Source organism: Lepidothrix coronata, unplaced genomic scaffold (assembly GCF_001604755.1).
Source record: "Lepidothrix coronata isolate B3197 unplaced genomic scaffold, Lepidothrix_coronata-1.0 Scaffold17, whole genome shotgun sequence".
NCBI lineage: Eukaryota > Metazoa > Chordata > Aves > Passeriformes > Pipridae > Lepidothrix > Lepidothrix coronata.
In genome coordinates this window covers 3,010,467-3,032,588 of record NW_016690197.1, presented here as the reverse complement: position 1 = coordinate 3,032,588, position 22,122 = coordinate 3,010,467, and the positions used below count along the sequence as shown (strand labels likewise).

The window sequence follows — 22,122 nt, the reverse complement described above, 5'->3', positions numbered from 1 at the left end:
GGCGAATCCAGGGAATTCAGACTGTCAACCTGACCTTGGTGTCAGGAAAGGTTATGGAGCAGATCAACTTGAGTGCCATCATACAGCCCATGCAGGACAACCAGGGGACCGGGCCCAGTCAGCCTGGGTTTAGGAAAGGCATGTCCTGCTTGCCCAACCTGATCTCCTTCTATGATAAGGTGACCTGCTCAGTGGGTGAGGGAAAAACTGGGGGTGTTGTTTGCCTGGGCTTTAGTAAAGCTTTTCACACTGTTTTCCACAGCCTTTTCCTGGACAAACTGGCTGCTTGTGGCTTGGATTGGGTGCACAGTTCACTGGGAAAAAACCTGGCTGGATGGCTGGGCCCAGAGAGTGGTAGTGAATGGTGTTACATCCGACTGGTGGATGGTCACCGGTGGTGTTCCCCAGGGCTCACTACTGGGGCCAGTCCTGTCTATTATCTTTATCAAGGATTTGGATGAGGGGATTGAGTGCACCCTCAGTCAGCTGGCAGGTATCAAGTTGGGCAGGAGTGTGGATCTGCTGCAAGGGAGGAAGGCTCTGGAGAGGGATCTGGACAGGCTGGATCGATGGGCAGAGGCCAATTGTATGAGAGTCAACAAGGCCAAGGACCAGGTCCTGCACCTGGGTCACAACAGCCTCATGTAGGGGTACAGACTTGGGTCAGAGTGGCTGGAAGGCTGCTCAGGGGAAAAGGGTGTTGTGGTGTGGTTGACAAGCATGAGCCAGCAGTTTGCCCGGGTGACCAAGAAAGCCAATGACATCCTGGCTTGTATAAGGAATTGTGTGGCCAGCAGGACCAGGGCAGTGATTGTCCCCCATACTTGGCACAGGTGAGGCTGCACCTTGAGTGCCGTGTTCAGTCCTGAGCCCCTCACTTGAAGAAAGACATTGAGGTGCTGGAGCAACTCCAGAGAGGGGAAATTAAGCTGGTGAAGAGTCTGGAACACAAGTCTGGTGAGGAGTGCCTGAGGGAGCCTGGAGGGCGTTTCACCTGGAGACAAGGGGGCTGAGGGGAGACCTGCAAGGGGGTTGTGCCAAAGCCAGGGTCGGTCTCTTCTACCAAGTTGCAAGTGACAGGATGAAAGAAAACGGCCTCAAGGTACACTAGGGAAGGTTTAGATTGGATATTAGGAAAAATTTCTTCACTGGAAGGGTGGCCAAGTACTGGAACAGGCTGCTCAGGGAAGTGGCTGGGTCACCAATCCTTGAACTATTTAGAAGACGTGTAGATGTGGTACTTAGGGACATAGTTTAGTGGTGGACTTGGCAATGCTGGTTTAATGGTTGGACCTGGTGCTCTTCAAGGTCTTTTCCAATGTAAACAACTCCATGATCCTCAATAGTGGGATGTCTTGCTCATTATTTTTAACACCTTTTTTTTAAAAAAAATGTTTGCTATATTCTTATACTCAGTAACATGGAGCAAGAGCATATTGTGCTTTATGTGTTCAGTTTTGCTTGACTTTGTGTGGGCAAGTAAGAGGAGAAAAGTGACTAAGAGGCACAGTACATGCAGTTCTGATTGTGATCTGTCCTTGTCTGCTTGAGAACAGGGGTGTGGCCATGATATATTAAAAATGTATTTTGGACAGCTAAAATAATACTGGCTGCTTTTAGCAAGAATCTTGATATTTTGTTCAGAAGCCGTCCATTGACCTATCAGTTACTGTCTAGGTTTTTTTGCTTCATGAAAGAGAGTGTGTTTCTTTACTCATCACTTCTGAGGCACTAGCAGCTTTTCAGGCAGGTGTTCCATCTAACTGGAGATTCAAAAGATGTAGGGATTTTAGAGTAGATGTTTCAGCAACTCATCATGGCTGAGATGCTACTGCAATATCAGAACTTATCCTCTCTTAAGACCAATAAGAAATAATGAAACTCAGAGATGGTGATCAGAAGTATGAAACATGGCATGTTTCAAGGATGTGTCTCCAAACCTTTCTTGCTCAAAGGACATGTGAAACCTCTAGACAAAATTGTTTCCTAACACAGCATAGAATAACATCAGCACTCTCATAATGCACAGCTGTGTACCTTGTACCCTGTGGAGCTTAGTCTCTGCTCTGGAGAATTTCTTACATGACATTGCCATCTGGATGCATGCAAATTATTTTGTTCTTAGTTTTATAAAAACATTAGCCTGGCTGCTGAGGGGAGGTCATTCAGAGTGCCTTTATCCACATGTACATAAACACACGTTCCCTGCCCAAACAAGGTTACTACGTGTAGTGGCAAGGACAAAAGAATGACTTGATGTAAATAATAGTGATGCTATAGGTATGTAAAGAACGTAGCAGTTTGCCTACTTTATTTTACTAGTGAAGGCTGTCACTGCAGCAAGCCTCTTTTAGTTGTCTGTCATTTATTGTAAACTATATCTGTTCTATGGCAAGCCTAGCTTGCTGGATATGGTATGAAAATATCTCAAACATTTGGTCATTCTGTGCTCTTACCTGTCCCATGCTGACCTCGCAATTGCAAGACATCCTTCTTGTAAACATAATACATGATTTATTGCAATTCCCCCTCAGTCAGGCTTCCAGCAGAGTAGCTGCTTTGCTTATGCCTCTTCAGAGTTCAGGGCTATATTTGCTCTCTGGTTTTGAACAGTCCTGAGCAGATAAAACCTGTTTTGTCATCTTTATAGGCCTGTAAATTAGCAAACAGACTGCAATAAGTATGAATAAAGGGTAATTCAAAACAAATGGCATTGTCCATTTGTAAGTTGGTTTGTTTTTTGGGGGAGGGTGACTTATTTTGTCTTCTTTTAAGAAATGTGTTTAATGAAATAATGTGTTAGGACACCTTTGTATGTGCATTGCATACCTCAGGAATTTGCAGGTTGTGTCTGCATGCTGAGATATTTGCCAGCCTCAGAAAAGAAATTGTGTTTTCCTCTATTACTGATGGCCTGTAAGGAAAGGGTGTTTGCCACCTTCAAACACCTTTTTGTTCCCCTCCCCCAAGCTATTCAAGTGCAATGATGATAGCAGTGCTGTGACATACGTGGGCAAGATTTAAAATTCCTTTTGGAAAAAATTCTCAAACCATCAGAGCACTTCACACTCTTTAGCTGTGTCATTCTGACAGCTTCTCTTGGGCAATACATTGATTCCAATTTACACTCAGAGAAACTGAGGCACAAATAGGTAGATTAAATACACTGTCAGGGTTACTCTAGAGAAATACAGCTTCATTATAGCTGTCTGAGCCAAGGTTTGGGAATGTTTGGATCTGTGACTTGCCTGCAATTACACAGAATCAAAGAAATTTTGAAATTAATGTTCATAAGGCAATTTTTCTGCTCAAAACAGGGTTTCCCCCAACTGTAGATCCTCCTGTGAAAATTATTTTTTTCTTATGACCAGCCTGTACTTACTGATGTACAATTTGCAACTGTGTTAACTGAGAAAGAGGTGTCACCTAGAGGGGATATCTCTTGGCCCTCCTACCACAGAGGAAGAAGTTCCATAAAAACTGCCTTTTCTTTGACTACTGATAGTGACATAAGCACCCATGAGTGCTCGAGTTTAGGCAGTTCTTCCATTCTTTCCTATCTAATGGAAAAGTAAACAGACATTTACACTGTTTGGAGAATAAAAAATGAAATATCAGGCAAAAAATATAGAAAAACTGTTTCACCATGGTTCAGTCAGAAAACTGAGTCTGCCAGAAGAATGACATTGTCAGAATACTGAAATATTGGACTTGATAATTTTTCATTTGTAAATGAGAATAATTTGGTATCATTGCTACTTATTTTCGCACGAATCACATACCTTGTTAAGTGTCAAAGAATGAGTCCCCTCCAGGCCCTATTTGTTGTGCTATCAACAATCTGAAGAACTTGGAGACACTAAAAAGTTGACAGGTTCAAACATGACACTAGGTGTCTGTGTATTCAGAAGCTTGGTGAAGAATGCTCTGCTGATCTTAGCACAGCAGTTACACGACCAAGTGATTGAAAAGCAGCAGGTAAGACATCGTGGAAATGACCATCATAGACATTACACACAGCACAGACTGTCCATGGAACTGAAGAAGTGGAAAAATAGCAGATCTGGACAATTATCTGCAGCAGTAGAATTAATAGAACTGGCTAGAAAGTTTCAAAAAAGAAGCGTTCTTAGAATAAGTGCTCTAAGAAAAAGAGAGAGTGGAGAAGAATATTTCTCAGGTTGCAGTCACGCTTCACTCATTGTAACCTGTATACTTCAGGCACTGTGCATGAAATATATTTCCCTGCTGGTTCCACTGGTTCATAATACTTAACTAGTGAGATCTGCTTAAACACTGACTGATTCCACCCTGAACTCAAATTAAGGTTTAAATTCTTGAAACTTTGACACCAACATGTGACAGGTTATGAAATGGAGATAAGCTATGCCTTCTTTATTTAGAAGATATTAAGAGAGGTGATGGGTTTGGCCATGTAAACTTTTAGTGGCAGGAACACTGAAACATTCTTGCTATTTTAGTTTTGTCATAGGAATATAGAATAAGAGAAATACATAGCAAAAAAAAGTAGTTGATGTTGCTTTTTCATCACTTATAATTTTCTGGATTATTTAACAGGCTAAGAAATGCTGAGATTGTTCTTAATAAGGTAGACCATCATCACTGAAAGCATTCAAGAGTCACTTTTACCTTTGGTCTCTCCAAGTTTATGCTGTATTGTGTTGTCTCAAGAAAAGGTAGCAAGCAAATATGGTTGCTGTTAAAATATGGTAGTCATTTTTCTCCTTGTTCTACAGGGAAATAAATAAGCTATCCAAGCTGTTTTCTTCACCCATGTGAGTTCCTCTCTTTATTAGCACAGTTTTTCTGTCCAGTGCAACCCAGCTCTCAGTTCTCTTTGTAGAAACCCATTAAAGTCTGTTTTGACCAGAAACTATTAAAAAAAATAAAAATCATCTAAGTAGAGGTTTAAGTAGAAAAGCTTTCTTTTGGCAGCTTCGTGATAGAGCATTTCCTTCATTCCTCCCTGACTTATTAACATGTTGACTTTTGCAAGACATGGCTGTCGAGAGCATGTTATGGTGCTGAAGAGAAATTACTGGAGATTAAGAGCTCTCAACTTCTGTCCTTATTATCAGTAATTACCTAAACTACTGTCCCTGATAGGAGAAATTATTTGATCAGTTTTTTTAGGTGTGGGTGGTCAGCACTAAAACTCTAATTCGATCCTTTTATTTTCTCTAAAATGGTGTATTGTGTAAGAAATATAGATGTCAGGGTGGATAAACAAAAATGAGCTTTCAAGAAAAAGCTATGGAACGAGGTCTAAGGGAGTCCTTGACTGTTTACAGTGGAGATTGGTGAGAAGGGAAGGATTTTCATCTCTCTTTGCCATAGGTACGAGTGATACTGAAATTCTGTTTGAAGTTGCAGTACTCATGTTCTTCAAAAGAATGTTGAAAATCTGATGGTGTAAAAAAGAAACAAACCTCCTGTGTGTACTAATTGGAGACTATTATTTATAGAGATACAGAAGAGGTCAGCCTGATTAGTTGCCCACCAGGGAAGACATTTCCATCAGCTAACTTCCTAGTTACCTCTTTTGTTTTTTTTTTTTCATATAATTGAGAAAAATTGTATTTTTTCCATCTGACCTTGATATAGCTTCTCATTTCAGCCTATGTTGTAATTCAATATTAGTGGGTTGAGACTTGGAGGGAATGATTACTGACTTCCTAGCTTGTTTGTCCATGGAAACTGAAGCAAGGTTTCTGGGTCTAAACCAGAGGACAGTGAAGGACACCCTTTATCAGTCTCAAGACAGTACGGGGTCATCAGACCCTGCCATGCCAGCGGATATGAAAATGTGAAGAACAAGAACGCACAGTTATTTAGCATTTTAACATGGTAAAATAATTCTATTTACATGACTGTCTTCTCCAGTGACTACCAATACTGCATAATAAATCACCTAAATTATATCTAGAGAGACTTACTGTTCTATAATTGCTGCAATAAGGTGTTTTGTATGCTATGATTGCTTTCTACTATGCTTGTTTCACTTGGAAGACATTGAACCTCTTACCCAAACAAATTTCCACTGCAATGTGTTTCATAGTCTGCACAGTAGACAATACCTTTATAAGAGTGGGGTCAGGAGAGGGAAGCAGAGTGAAAAAGTTAATGCTGAGAATCATCTAAATATGTTGCCTCACCAAAAGTAAAGCAGTAACAAACTGAACAACAGCTAGGGCTTCTTATGATGATTTCTCTCCTGTTCTTCCTATGAATTCTAGACCAGCATGCAAGGTGAAAACTTAACTATCAGAGATGCTCATAGGCAGTGAAGCATGCCATACTTTATTGGAATTTAAAACTGCAGGCAATGGCATTTTCTGCCATTTTGGTGCTCATCCTATTCAAAAAGTAAATTCACTGTCTAATCACAAGTTGCATTGTCAGTCTAAACAGAGTAATGCAGGCATAAGGTAATCCCACAAGAATGAAAGCCAGTAAAATTACTCTTGTGTTTGCTTTTTCATTATGGAGGGAGCCTTTGAGCTTTCAAAATTAGTGGCCTTACATTCTTTGGGGCTTCCTAGGTGTGAGAGTCCAAGTTACACATGGCAATCAGATAGCTGGTCAGCTACCACTTTCCAAGGCTAAATGGTAGAATTAGACACTGATGGAAAGGAAAATAAAATATTGTGACCACTCTGTAATTGCTTCATCAGAGGCAATAGGGCTTTCATTTTGGGTACTTGCATGTGAAGACTCTATAATTGACCTGGGCAAAGAGCTCATGGTCCATGACCCAGCGAGTATTTTCTATTCAGTGATGCCCATTGCAACATTTTGTATTGTCTTGGCACAAATTAAGGCAGACATAGAAGATTAACAGCCCTGGAGAAGCAGGCCCATGGTGTTACTGGGAAGTCATTATTGACCTTTTAATTTTGTGCATTATGCACCCTCAGGGACACCCTCAGGATAACTGTATTTTAGAATAACATCAATATTTTGACATTAAAACCTTACAAGGACAGTAAACCAAACTTAAATCAGACGTGTTACAAACAATTCCTCCACAGCCAAATGCAGAAGGGGTGTGCTCAGCCCTGCAGGCCACATACCATTCTATGTACCTTTTGGATGTTGGCCTCAAGTTTAATGTTACTAAAGTAATTTATAAAGTGCCTTCCTAATGATTTATGCAAATATTTAGAGGGAACAGTAAACACAATAGTTAAGAACTCATTTTGCTGAGAAATGTAACTTTGAACTTATCTGTTCCTCATACATGTGATCAAATATTAATTCCTCGGGATAAGATGTGCTTGTCTAGATGTTGAATAAGGTAGTCTAACATACTAGACACCCGAATGTATAGTAATCTAGAAGGCTGTTCAGTTAACTGGAATCAGAAACTTGACATTGTTTTCCTATTTCTGACACAGCCTTCCCAGGCAACTTGACTTGAATCAATTAATCTTGTATGGTATTTTTGCATTCCAGACATAAGACTTTCAGAAGCAAGAAATAAATACTGTGAGATAGAAAGGACAGGAAATACATTTCTTTACATGGCTTTTGCATTTTTCATGGTGAGGGTTTTTTTATGTATACCCCAAATATGCACATTTATAGAGGATCATTGGTCTCCTTTCTTGAGGGCACACATCTCCCTGGCAGAATGCCATGCATTTGAACCACTGCAAAAGCTACCCAGTCAGAACAGCTGACACTGCACGAGGTATTGGTCTAAGAACAATCAGACTTACAGAACCAAGCTTCTCCCTGGTTCTATTTTAAGCCCAACACTCTTAGGGAGCTTGTACTTTGACTGTAAATGCTACTCCTGTCCTGAGATGTCTGAAGAATTCGTGTTCTACAGCAGTTCATCTGGCAGTTCTCATCCAGAAGCAGACTTCTGGAAATGAAACAGCAGTGGTCCCACCCCCTGTTTTGCCTACATCTGGTCCTTGAGAGGTGGGTCTTGCCTCTGTTTCTGCTAAGCTGAGGTGAGGTTTTAGACTGACTACAACCTCTGGCTGCTGCTGCCATTTGCAGCAGTATCAGTCACCAGCAAGGTGGCTCTTGAGATCTTTTTCTGCTGCCAGCCAGAACTCAGTGGAACCCAGCCTTTTCCCTTCCCTTCTTAGTCCCTGATCTATGGGGTAGCTACATTCAGTGTCATCTTCAAGTGTTCTTCCCACCACTTATTGTAGTTTAATCTGAGCTCTTTTAAACAGTACTGCAAAACCTATGAATTAATGGAGAATACAATTATACATATTTAAGATGGTAGTGCAATACAGGCTTATGGGGGGGTATTTGGGCCCTTGTTGGCCTGAATTTTAGAAAATTGCATAGCAAACTAAGAAGGTTTTTTGGTTTTTTTTTAAGAATCCGTTAGCTTCCAATTCAATTACAGGTTTCTTTCTTTTATGTGAAAGAAATAAAGGCTTTAACAAAGGCTGACACATCCTACAAGACTAATGTTTGCATGACAAGAATCAGGAACAATGACAAAAATAAACACCACTGGAAAACCGATTTATGGGACTTGTTTTTTAATCTACCCAAATTGTATTAGTCTAGACCTTTTACTCAAAAGCTCTTACCTCAGTCTGTTACCCTAAAGCAAACTGGAGAGAAGGACAAATATTTTAGTACCAGACTACAGCCATTTATATTGATGTGCTTAAGTATAGGGTTTTGATTTATTTGATAGAAAAATAAACTCATTATCTAGAAAGAGGAGTCTAGTGGTTAAAACCAAAGATATAATTTTATAATATTCGTAACTGGTCAAGTGGCACTTTAAAGAAATAATCCATCCAATAGATAAATGACATGAAAGATCCAAATTTAAACAAAAAAGAAAAAGCCAAGCAGTCTACATTTTTGTCTTTATGAGAGTAATAATATCTAACAGTATAAGTAATTTCATACTTTTATTTTGTTCCTGAATTTCTCTGAATTTTAAAATTTAAATGGAATTTGAAATCACTCTTCTTTGTGCCACTAATGCTCAAACCCTCAAAACTTTAAGAAGAGATGAAAGTACCCATTTTTCAGGCTAGGACAACTGCCACAGTTGAAGTAGAACCTTGTCTGGGTCCCTTATCTGGTTCACAAATAAGTAATTATGAATTTCAACAACTTATTTATGTGTGATTTTTCTACCTAGTAACAGAATTACAGGGTTATTTAAGCTGTGTACTATTCAGTAGCTGGCAAGAGCCTTGAAAGGGTTATTGGTTTGCACTGCTCTGTAATTAATAAATTGTGCAGAATAAGTATTTTTTTATTCCAGCATCCATTATGGTCTTTTTAGAACAAGCACACACTGCTGAATGAAGGTCTAACTAACTAATATACTCTGGCTATTTTTGCTTTCTAGACTGGCAACCTCACAGTCCATGTGACCTTTCATATTTCTTCTCTGCACTAGCTTACCAGGTATGACTCTTTCTCTAAGTGCCATATAATGAATAAGGTCAAGGTATGGGTTCACATTCAGGGAAAAAAACCAAACCAAAAAACAACTTAATTGAGCAAAGTATGTTTAAAAAATTGTAAAAACTGTTCTTTGTGGTTTTGCTAAGTACCTGCTGATTGTATGCTGAATCTCTATTTCCATTGGTCCATGTATGAACAGCCATATACTGTAAGAAAACTGATTACAGTGGAGAAAGGAGAATCTTGTGGGAGTGAGGAGTTCTAAGTCCAAGCTTGGTTTGAACAGTTCAGAGTTGGAATACATGACTATATGGGGCTTCAACACTTTTGAGTTCAGAATAGGACTCATATTTGGCTAGTTTACTGTAATAATGCTTTGAACATCCCTTATTCAAGATTTCTGGAGAGCTTGTAGTGACAAAACCAACTTTGTTGTGCATACCTTCTTTCAAGTCAGTTTTCTTGATGACTGAAGCTGCAAAAAGTAAACAACTACAAATTTTAACCTTTTTTCCACTGAAAAGGTAAAGAATACTGTGTTTTACACATTTTTTTTCCAAGGTGTTATAGGGTTTACTACATGCAATTTTGTTTCATTGTAAGAACTGTGGCTGGGAAAACAGACACTTTCATAAGGTCTGCTACTCTACCTGTCCTATGTCTTTGGCAATCAACCATGGCTTCTCCTGAGTCGAAGAATAATTTGCAAGAGTCGTGGATTTATCTCAAATTTTTGATTTCTTAACTTATTTGTGTGACAAAAGCGTAGCTTTATCAGAGACTAAATTGCCGTGCAGAGTTTTAAATGATTACACAAAGGTGTTCTAGTGCTAATAATCTACTAGTACAGGTGTGAAATGCAGAATATGTTTTCAAAGCAGATAATGCTGAGTGACAGCTGAAGTCATTTATAAAAAATAAACAAGTATTAAGTTCCTCCATTAGAATTACTGTGACAGGATGTAGTCATTACCTCTCCATTTTTTTGTTGTGATTTTTATTCATCTAATAATAACATCAATTACATGGGTAGAAAAAATACCTTGAGTATGTGTGGGAAGTCTGCTCCTCATAAGTTTGATTTGTTGTCATTGATCCAGTTTTATGGGATATTCAATATAGGAGAGGCAAAGAAATCAAGCAGTTTTTGGTAGTCTAGAATGAGTAACATTAAAGTCTGACTTCTACTTGCTAGCCAGTGTTTAGGCTTTCCAAGTAACCAAAACTCTAATGCATGACAAATTGGCCACCTATCAGCTTTTCTTTGCTTTGTCATACAGAACATAACTAATGTTGTCTAATACTGTCAGACTTTAATGCCCCTTCCCAAGCGTTTTTGCCCTTTCTACTGTGGGAAGAAGGGACATGCTTTGAAGGCTCATCCTTCTTTAAGTGGACTCTGTAGGAATGGAAGTTAAGCAAGACCAGACTCTAAACAGGGTGATGACTCATGTTAAGTATTTATAGATTAATTGTGTAGAAAAGAAGATGATATCGCTGATAAAAAGCAGTATGTCACAACTTTTTTTTTCCTCCCCAGAACTGACATAAAGCAGGTTTCTAGGGCCCAGATCCTGCTGTTTTTTCTGTCTCTGTCTCTTTGGAGATGTTCTAATTTCACCAGGCTGGGATATATCCATGGGAAACCTTGAATTTTTCACTTGATTCAGGATTTTATTTTATTGATATGATAGATTTAAAAAAATATTATTAATCTCTTCCTATTCTGTAAGCAGTTATTTTTCAGGGTATTCAGATTTTAAGCTTGCTTTCCATCCCACCTTAGCCTCCTGAGAATAACTGTTTCTGAATTAATTCAGCTGAAAAAAACCCAAAACCTAGTAATTTTTGCCGCTGTGGACTGACTTCTGGTAAACTGAGGGATTAATTTCAAGTTACTTGTCAAAATATTCTTGCTTGGGAGTTCAATTAATCTGTTGTATTGTCTCCTGAATAGTCTGTTCTGTGGGCAGTTTCTTTCTAGTGTTACTTCCCACTGCATACGAAGTATCTCACTCGCTCTCAGGTATTATCTGAGGGATTTATGGGCTGCTCTTCCTCAGACACGTTGTGGTACTTCTCCCTGAGACTATTGAAGTGCTTGCCACGGTAGCCGTGGGTTAGCAGGGTAGTGGAGCACGATGCTGTTCCTTGATTTGCTGTGGAGGAGGGGGGTGTGAAGTGGATAAGAGCTGAGAGGTGGGTGTAAGTGGCTGTGATCGTGGAGTGCTGGAATAAGAGCTTTGGATGTAGTGGTGGGGAGAATGAAATTAGTGCCTTTGAACTGCTTTGAAACTGCTTGACTAATAACTGGCTCCATTTATAAGGCTGATAAGTGGGTTTCTACCTTCTATCAGACACTTATGACTGAATAGAAACCATTTCAGTCTCCTGAGGAAGAGAGGTTTATATTGCCCTCAATAAATTTGGAGATCTTGTGTTGGTAATTTATGTTTTTGGTGTAAATATACATACATACATTTATGCACATATATAATTGTATCAATCGATCTTCAATGTTTGCCCACAACCTGTGAAATCCTTTCCTAAGAATACTCCAAAATATTGAGCCCCACTAAAGGGCTTCCTGCTTCTGAAAATGAAGCTATTGACAATATTTTAAATGAAATTTCCTAATCTCCCAACACATTCTGAATTAAGTTTTCTAAACTCCCTTTCAGTTGGCACATTTTATCCCATCTTAAAAGGCAGATACCTTAACATCAGGACTAAAGGCTCCTACAGTATAAAATAAATGACTATGAGATAAAATTGAATTTTTTTTAACATAAAGTAAATAAATATCCCAAGTCTGATTTCAGCTTTAGCATTGCTGACACACCTACTAACAACCCCATGTCAAATAAGAAGGTGTCAAATAATGCTCTGTGTGTGACTGTAACTTTAACTTACAAAACTACTGTGGACCTGGTATCTAACATGTATTTAGTCACTTTTCTAGCAACAGCAGCATATAGAGGAGCATGATATGAGAATCATATACTGTGACAAAAATGAAGGTAAGAAAGGTAACAAATATAGCTTCCACATGATTTAAAGTACTGAGCATTTCAAAACTGAGTTGTCTGTGAAATGTTCAAAGGGTGGACTTGAGATATGTAAAACTGGAGAGACAAAGGAATCCCTGTTCTTCCCTCAGCTTCAGTGCTTTCATCTCACGCTTCAATCTTTCATTTATATATTATAATTAAAAATTAATTATAATTACTAAAAACTAATTTCATTTAACCAGATAAAACCCTGGGCTAACACGATTTAAAATATTTTTACTTGGAAAGGAGAAATCAATGATTATATCACATGCTGGAAGACTTACAGGTAGTCTGCATTTTTCTGTGCCACAGTTTACTTGGAAATACCTTTCCTATCTTGAAACCATTATTTTCACCATTAGAGAAATCAGATAAAACCTCTTGTTGTGTTGCATTATCTCACTTATCCTTCACTTGTGGGAAAATGCAGAGCTATACAAAAGCATTAATATTTATTTTTGTATTAATTTTCAAGTTTAAACATGAATGTGTGGAGGAGGGAGAAGTGCTTCAAATCCTTAGCTAAAATCAAGTCTTTTTAAACTTACTTATGGCTGATCAAGAGGACAAAGATTCAATTTGTAATGAATTCAATTAGCATACTTTAGATAAAATCTTACTGTGCATTCAGGGAAATGTTTGATTGTTTACTGGCTGGATTTGTCTCATGAGAGCTGGTTGAGAGAGGTATTAGTGGATTAGCTAAGAATTCGTTGGCCTTCAACTCAATACTAGCATTTATACTGTGAGTTTAGTAGATTTATGAAGCACTGACTCAATACTCAGGAGTCAAAAAAGGTAGAATGAATTTTAGAATTTTTCAGGAAACTCAGTGAAGAAAGCAGAGAACTTAATTATGCCGCTTCTACAGCCATGGTCCATTCATATTATCAACACTATATACATCAATAGCTCAGAGTAGAAGGAAAGACCTCTCCACAGATGACTGAGGAGAGGATGAGAGAGGATGAGAGAGAAGTCTGTGAAGTCTTGGATGGCTTCCTGCTTGCAGAGAGTATCAGCAGCAAGTGGATTGTGACAGGCAAAAAGACCATGAGTAGAATCTGACTGGAGAAAAGGACTCTTATCTTTCAGAAGTAGCAAAAAATTAACATTAATAATGTTTTACAGTAGTAGTATTGCACTGTCACCAATTGTTTTTTGTCATTGTCTCTTATCGTAGGACAAATTAGGTTCACGTGTCACTTCCCATCTGCTTTTTTGTACTTGTACACAAAGTAATGCCATTCAAACTTTGTCATGGTTCGGGCCCCAGAAGACATCACAAAACTTGAAACTCTGTTTCATTCTATAATTTCATTGCTCCCTCTTTTCCTTTTCTTCCTACATAAAATTCTAGTATAACTTACTTCTGAAGAATTAGTAGAATAGGCACTTAGTAAAATTATATTTTTCTGTTTCTGACTTAATTAATTGATGTAGAAACTGGATTTCAGAGAATGAGAAACAATTGCAGCAAGGGCAGCTAATAACACACTTTTTATATCCATGTAAAAATCTTTTTTTTACTCCATTGTTACATTAGATTCCATATTTTGCTCCCACCTCTTCATGTCAGGAGATTTTTACCCTTTCTCACAACTCAGTTTTGAGGTTTTGGAAACTGTAAACTGGAGAATCCAAAGTATTAGAAGATCCAAAATGCTCTCTGAAACAGGCTCCAGAAATATTACATATTTACATGTCTGCATACTTCACTCTGTTTTACATCCCTCTGAAAATCTGTTTGTAGACAAGCAAATTTCCCACTCTGAGTTTCCTAGCCTGTGCTGTAATCCATTCCACTCTTGAACAGATGCCACACACTTTCATTCTATATTATATGAATGATTTGCCCTTGGATCCACAAAAAATATCCTGAACTTATTTTATTTGACGACAACACCGAGTTTAACTCAAGACTCAAGAGGGCAAAAGGTTTCCTAATTATTCACCATGCCTCTTGCTGGAGCACTGACTAGAAAATGTCTATTATTTTGCTAAACAGCAAAAAAGTGTATTTATATGTGCAGTTAGCATGCAACCTTTTCAGCGCTTCCCTGTGCCTTACATTTCTGACATCTTTTTCAGTTGTCGTTCTGAAAATGTCATGGATCAAATCCTTCAGTAAGGACGTAATACAGAACAAACCTGACTTGTTATGACCTTAAGACTGATTTTGTTGAACTATATTCTTTCTGTTTGCAGAATATGGCTTCCTAACCTGCATAAGACAGTTTTTTGATTTGGTTTGGTTTTTTTGCTTTGCATAAAAATGGTCCTAGCTAGTAGAAAGAACACCTCTTGCATAATAATCAACATACTTCCTTAAATAAGGAATGAATGGCAAGTGTGGGCCCACCTTATCTTTTCAGGGAAATACCTCCCTATATTCCCTCCAGTTACATCTACACTAGTAAAGCTTCACAGAAAGGAAAGAACTTTGTGACTCTGGTTTATATTTATTCATAAATTGTCAATTGCTCTGGCAGTCCATTGAAAATATTTCCTCTCAGAGTCCTGTTTTCGAATCAGCCAAACGGAATTTCCAACAAGCTCTTTTACCAACTGCATCAATAACAGATTAAGGACAGCAGCTTTCAGTGAACAGGATTATTCCTGTCAGTGGTATAAACAGTACCACTGTCACTTGTTTTGTTTTGATGCTGGAATACTGGAGTCTTGACTGCAGATTCTAAGAAGAAACCTTGGATACACAGGGAAAGCTATTTTTGGACTGAGGCACTGCAGTTAAAGCAGTATTGATCAATCTACAGGATAAAGCTTGTTTAAATATTATTGGTTTCATTGATTTTTCTCTTTTTTACCATTGTAGCAAAATAATTGTGAAGTGCATTCTAGATATTGTCCTCAGTTGTCATAACTGTCACTTCCCCAGAGAAAAGTGCCATTGTAAACATAAACATCTACACTACAAAATGAAAAAAAAAGTGTGTGTTATACTGGGCAGTACCTGTAAAAAGCAATAATTGCTTTTACATCATTCATTTATTTAGAAAGTTCAGCTGGTCTACTTCTACTTCTAAATCCTCTAACACTTGCCTTAAGAATGTCAAACCCAGACTGTGTTGTAACAACCCTTATTGCAAAATTAATGCTCTGCGCTTACCTATGCAGGCACTCGGAAAGGTGATGACAAATGTGCTTCTTACCAAACAAAAATGACAAGGGAATACCTTTGACTCCTTTTACAAAACCAATATATTGCAAGGTTGTTCTCTGGAAACCTTTGAAGTACACCGTGGTGGTTGCCATCCCGCCGGAACCCAGGCTGGACATCACAATCTGCTTCCTGGTCGCGGATTTTTTTTGCTGTTTTGCTGATGGCAGATTCTGGCAGTTGAAACATCCACTGTGAAATTGTGATAGCCAGAGATTCAGGTTAATTCTTTCCTTAGAAGTCAGAAATATCTTTGCAATATGTGATATAAATGCAAAAGTAACCCATGACTGCTCTCTACCTCCTCTACCACACCACCAAAGCAGAAAGGTGCATTACCCTGGGGATGAGTGGTGTGGTCCCTGCCCCAGGAGAAAAGGAATTAGAGTCCCTGCTGTTTCTCTCTGGCTGAAACTGGCCACTAATGTTTTTTTCTGCCATCTGACCATTATGCAATTTGAGAGGGGTGTCCATAGTGACCACTGTGCATTCGTGGATGAGGTGTTTCAGAGGCTTACTTTGAAATCTCCCTTGGCTCATTTTCTAGAGTTGTCAAATTGATCAGAATTAACCTGTCATACATCACTCAAAATTCTGATTAACCAATGAAGATTTCTATTAGTTTAATTCTTTGTATTTTGGTCTGCCTTTGTAAAACCCTTTCTCTGGGAGGGGTTAGGAGTTTTCTATTTGAGAAAGCTGAAGGAATGTGAGGGATTTTTTCACCCCCAAGCAAATTCCACTCTACTAGTATTTGTGTGGAAATAATTAATTTGGATTTAATCACAGTAAATTTTACCTATATAGCTATAAGCAGTGTGGCAGTTAATTACAAAATCACTCAAGGAGTTGTTACTGAAGGAACATAGTATAGAGGGAAGAGTATTAACCTAGCAAATCAAAATTAAATGAACCAGCAGGAAGAAAAATAAACCAAAAACCCTCCCGAAAAAAACTTTCACTTTTTCAAGGATTTATTCTTTCCACTCCTCCCCAATTACTGTCAAAAAGCTGTCTCGAAACATTTTTTCCCAGAAATGTAATTGAAAAGGGCATCTCATTTGCAGATGAATTATGTCACTGAAGACATTACTGAAAATATACAGCAGCCAAATCACCAAAGGAACAAGTATAAGGACGAGATGGTCAGCAAGTTCTAAAGTGATAATCTGTTTGGAAATTTGTGTGTTGCAAGCTTTAAATAATGAAGAAATGTCCATCTCAGTCAAATCCATGGTACCTTGTTTGTCTTCAAATGTATTCTTCACATCCACTGAGACCAAAAAGAATTTCCGAACTTGGTAATTGTTTCCCAGCCAGGTCAAAAGGACACAGAGTTCATGACGGTGAGAAGGAATTGAAAGTATTGACACAGTTTTCCTTATGCAAAATTTATAAATGAAAGGATTTTGCTATTTTTCAACAAATGTCAATACCAGCCTTCATTTTAGACTGATATTCTTATCAGATCAGTGAAACTTGTAAGGAGTGAATTTAATTTTTCTACTATTCTAAAACATGTCCACTCTTACATGGATACTGGATATAGGGATGAATATGTTTTAAGACAACAGATTGAGCTGTTTGTAACTACCAAATTGAATGCAATTTTTGCCTAAACAGCAGTTTTTTGAGTTATTTTATTTTAGAAATTTTACAACTTTTCCATTTACACAGAGTAAAAACAACTCCTAAAGGTTTTCCTGGTTAAAACCATTTCTTATTTTTAGCAGTAAACAGTAAAAAGTACCCCAAAATAGAATTTTCTTTCTGTTGGCTTTCCCATAAAAGTGATTTTTTTTTTTAACCCTGTACATGAAATATATACTTAATTGTGCCTTGATTTGAAGGCACAATTTAATTTCAGTGCTGATAAATGAAGAAGGTTTAATGGGAATAACACTGGATATTCAGCTTTATTGTCTTTCTTGGCTGATACAAGCTTTATTTTAAAGCCCTATTAAAAACACATCACATGTCCTGTACTGCTGTAGTGTCACAGCTTGCCCAATTCGTAAGCCCTGGTATGACATGTACACACAGATCTATTTGTATTTGGGACTATGTTGAGTTTTGTAAGAAAAAGCTCTGATCTTGCTTTTTGTAATGCTCTCTGCTGAGTAGAGGATGTTTTTTGTAGAAGGAAGCAGCAAAAGAATTTAATCACCTATTGGAGCATTAATTCAAGTGAGCTTTTAGGGAAGAGTTTTATCAGATGAATGATTGCTCTTTGGCTGGAATCTACCCAGAACTCTTGGCCTAGAATTACATTTCCTCTTTTCCCTGTTTGGTGTATCTGTGCAATTCAGTCACGCTACTTAGGTTTCCTGCAGAACTGAAATCAAAGGTCTCAACTACAGCTTATAAGTGGAATGGAATGCTGGATGAGATGATGGCACCTGGTATCAGAAAAGAGGTACATGAGAGCAGAATGGGTGTGTGGATGTTTAAGGTGACTGTGTCAGGCCTCGAGGTGCTGGTGACAATTGGGATATTGAACACCATCAGCAAAAAGCTATTAGAAAAGAGCAAAAAGCAGTATGCAACATATTGCTTTTCTTTCCTTGAAGGAAAATTTCCAACAGATCTTAAAATACAAGTACAGTGTTTATGGCATCTCTATTTCTTAGAATATCCATAGTATTTTTTAATTTTATTCATTCATTTGGGAATCTGAATGCTTTATCTGTGTGCTTAAATGTAGTTCTTTAGTGATGACCTATTATTTAAAATCCGATCTTTCTTTCTCAGCCACAATTACACTCCTTGGATAAATAGAAAGTCAGAGAAGTCAGAAATAAAGTGAATATACTAACTATTGAAACTTAAGATTTGAGGCATAATGATTCTCTGAAAAAAGGGACAGTCATTTTTATTGTAAGCTATATGCAGTAGCAGGAAGGCAACCCAACAGACTAGTGAAGAATATTGCCATGAGACTGACTCTAGAGCCAGCAGGAAGCATGCTTTATTGCCATGAGATTCATAACAATAACCACAGTATTGATTTTTTTTCTTTATAGATCTTGGAGAAAAAAATAATAAAATGTAAATTGCAATCTAATTAGAGTGGAAAACACAGCACAGTTGACTGTTATTTCAGTTCCCATAGAGAGTGAGCGGAGAAAAATAAGATCCCAGTCAGTGAGAAGTAATGTATTGCTCCCAAAAGATCCCACAAGATAGTAGAAGCTTAATGAACGCTGAAAGAACTCCCCTTATATCTTTGAATTAATTCACTTAAGTTGTGAAATAATACACATTACTTGGGTAACAGTGGGAAAAGAATTCTAGCAACCTCAAAAGTAATGCCACCACCAGAAGGCTAAAGAAAGGTAAGGAAGGTCAAATAGGACAAAACCACAATAGACCATTAAAATCAGTCTCCAGAGCCACAAACAAAACACTAACCTGATTGGTTACCCACATTTACACTATGTTCAGTGCAAATTTTGTCTAACAAAAAACTGTGACAAAATATATATTAGGTTAGTGGGCTAAAATCCTATTTGTAAGCTCAGAGGGGTCTAAGTACAGGACAAAAGAGAAACATCATTTGTGGCTGAAAATCCTGCCAGTAGAATCCAGGGTTCCACCATTGCTCTTCCAGAACTTTTCCTTGTCAGCTTTCTCATTTGTCAGTGGTAGAGTAGAGCTACCATCAAATATAAATAGTGAAGGATGGGATTACAGGCACTACGTTGGGGAGAATGTACGTAAAATAACTTCCATTGTTGGTGGATACGTCTTTATTTCATCTAAGTAAGATTTAGCTTATGTGAACAATGAGTAAGTGGGCTTTGTAGTGGCAAATTTCAAACACTTTCAAGGAGTCTGTTTTTTTTATTTACATTTAAGGATTGTGTGGTAAAAACATCAAGGATATATTTCATGAATATTCTGCAAATTTGCAAATAATGCAATATATGTCAGGATTTAAGGAAACTTACTATAGCTGTAGAGAAAGGTGAGAATATGAACAGGTAATTGATTCAAAAAACCTGCTTTTAGTTTGATATTATTCAGATTTATTTTCCCTTTTAGTGATGACTAAATTTCAAATATTATATTAACCTTTTCATTTCAAAGTCTTCATCTTTCTCTTTTTCATATTCCTTCCTTCCATGTATCATTTTTCTGAGATACCACAAAGCAGTAACACTGCTGCAGTTAATTGCTTGAGAATTAAATATTTTACAAATGTAATAACTATTTTTTGACAGTTTTTGCCCTTCATAAAACAATTGAAACATCTTTCAATAAAAACAAACAACAAAACAAGGGATAATATATTCATCTTGATTCAAATGCAAAACTAAGTGAAAGCTTAAGCGAACCTCTCCACTTTTCTCTCATTGATGGCCATGTTCAGTGTAAGCAGCTTGAATAAATGACTCATTTGAATATACTATTAAAATAATTGCATTACTTGCACTGCTTTATTGAAATAACTGTATGACGTGTTTTTAACTGCCCATCGTTCTTGAATAATTACTTAGAAAGATCTGGATTCTTCTATGTACATTTTGCTTCAAATCTCTGTTTGCATGTTTTATAATGTGTTATGTCTGTCTTGGGCTATATTATGAGCAGATGGAAGTATTTCTTTTTAGAACATATTAAAGTAAACTGTCAGAATCATATCTTATCAAAACGTACCATTTCCTCTGGGTTTACATGTTAAAATACGTGATAAACACCATTTCTTTGTCAATGAGTCAATTATCTCAGCAGCTAGTCAATGACTCAAACAAAAGAGTCAATGCTCTTTTAAGAAATCTGGGAAGAGGGATGGGAGGTTGCTTCTTACTTCAGCAACTTCTGAGCCTGCTCAAGGCAGAAGATGCTCCAAACCTACGTGTGGGAACAGGGAGCTGAGAACCTCCAGCTCCAACAGACAGTGTCAGACTTGAGTGAGAAGCAGAGGCAAGAAAACCAGGCCTAATTGGCAACAGAAGTTGGAACTGTATTGGAAAGAGGAGATGGTAATTTCACTATTGATTTCATATCAAATACTCCCATTGGAGTATCCTAAAGTTTGGATATGGATGCATGAATATATCAAACTAAACTGGTCCTTCTGACTCTGGTCCTTCTGACTCTGATCCTTCACATGCTTTTTTATCCAAATGGAAAACAAAAATTACATGCTCTAACTGAATGAAAAAATGGGACATAGACGTAAGTGAAAGGGTATAATTCCCTCAATTAATAAACATTGCTGGGATAATTGTTAAATAAGAGAATGTGGCAAGTGGCATAAAAGGAAATTGCTATTTTTCTTTGTGTTCAGTGTAACATGTAAAAGAAAGCACTTTGATTCTAATTCATCACACCATTTAAGGGCATTCTTCAGCTCAAAGTTTGTAATTTTTAGATAATAAACCAGTTACAAATCTATTCTAGACTGGCAACATGTGCTTACTAGTGGGGAAGTAACTTCTGCTCCCTTCTCTAAGGACAGCTGCTGACACTGAGTGAGACTCACCATCCCAGCTGCCCTGTTAACCTCCTTCATGTTTGCAGTGGCCAAGGCCAAGCACAGACATAGCTTTGGTGGCTTCAGGTCAATCTGGCTACCCATTGTTAGAGTCTGCTGGGTACTTTCTTTTAGCATGTTTTTATCCAATTTGTGGATGAATAAAGAGCTCTGATCATCGGAGTGGAGTGCCTGAAATGACAGCAGTCGGATCACTTAGCATGTATGAAACATCCTAAATAGCCCATGGGAATTAGTGTCATAAATTGACTATAAATTAAATTAAACTAATATTTAATGCAACCTCCAGAGTTGGAAGGGACCCCCAAGGATGAAATTTTTACTCCACACAGGGCAGCCTGAAAGTTAAACTACATATCTAAGAAGGTTTTCCAAATGTTTCTGAACACTGACAGGTGTGGGGCCATGACCCCTTCCCTGGGAATCTTTTACAGCAGTTGACCACTACCTCAAAGAACCTTTTCACTAGACTCCAGTCTGAACTTCCCCTGATGCCACTGTAAGCCATTTCTTCATGTTCCTATCACCAGACACCAAGAAGAAGAATTCATTGCTTCTCATGAGGAAGTTGAGGGAAGCAATGAAGTCACTCCTCATTTTCCTCTTTGCTAAGCTGAACCAAGCTACTATCTTCAGCTGCTCCTCATAAATCAGGCCCTGTAGTAATTTTATTTTATTTGTTGCTTTTAATAATTTTGTGTACAGAATTACCTCTATCAATGTATGTGATGTCTAATAAGGAAGTAATGACCTCCTTGCATCAACTTAAGCCTACTTGCCACATACATAATGCAACATAAAGTTTTCAGCGGTAAATATGTTGGTAAGAAAAGTCTTTTCTTTCAAATTAACAATGAATGATATGTAGGAAAACCCCAAAAGTCTCACACTTAATACTGCACTAAGATTACAGCAGTTTATTTTTTATTGTCCCAGACTAAACCAGATTATTTCTCAAACCA

The 22,122-nt window shown here is 37.8% G+C and overlaps 1 long non-coding RNA gene across 1 annotated transcript in view; it reads right to left on the bottom strand.

Moving 5' to 3' along the window:
• LOC108493511 overlaps positions 1-15,722 on the bottom strand; it is a 33,340-nt gene extending 17,618 nt beyond the window's left edge. The window contains exons 1-2 of the long non-coding RNA XR_001873500.1: positions 15,610-15,722; positions 2,457-2,652 (exon numbers count right to left, since the gene is read on the bottom strand). This is a non-coding gene — a long non-coding RNA (uncharacterized LOC108493511). The remainder of the gene's footprint in view (positions 1-2,456; positions 2,653-15,609) is intronic.
• Positions 15,723-22,122: the final 6,400 nt, after the last annotated feature.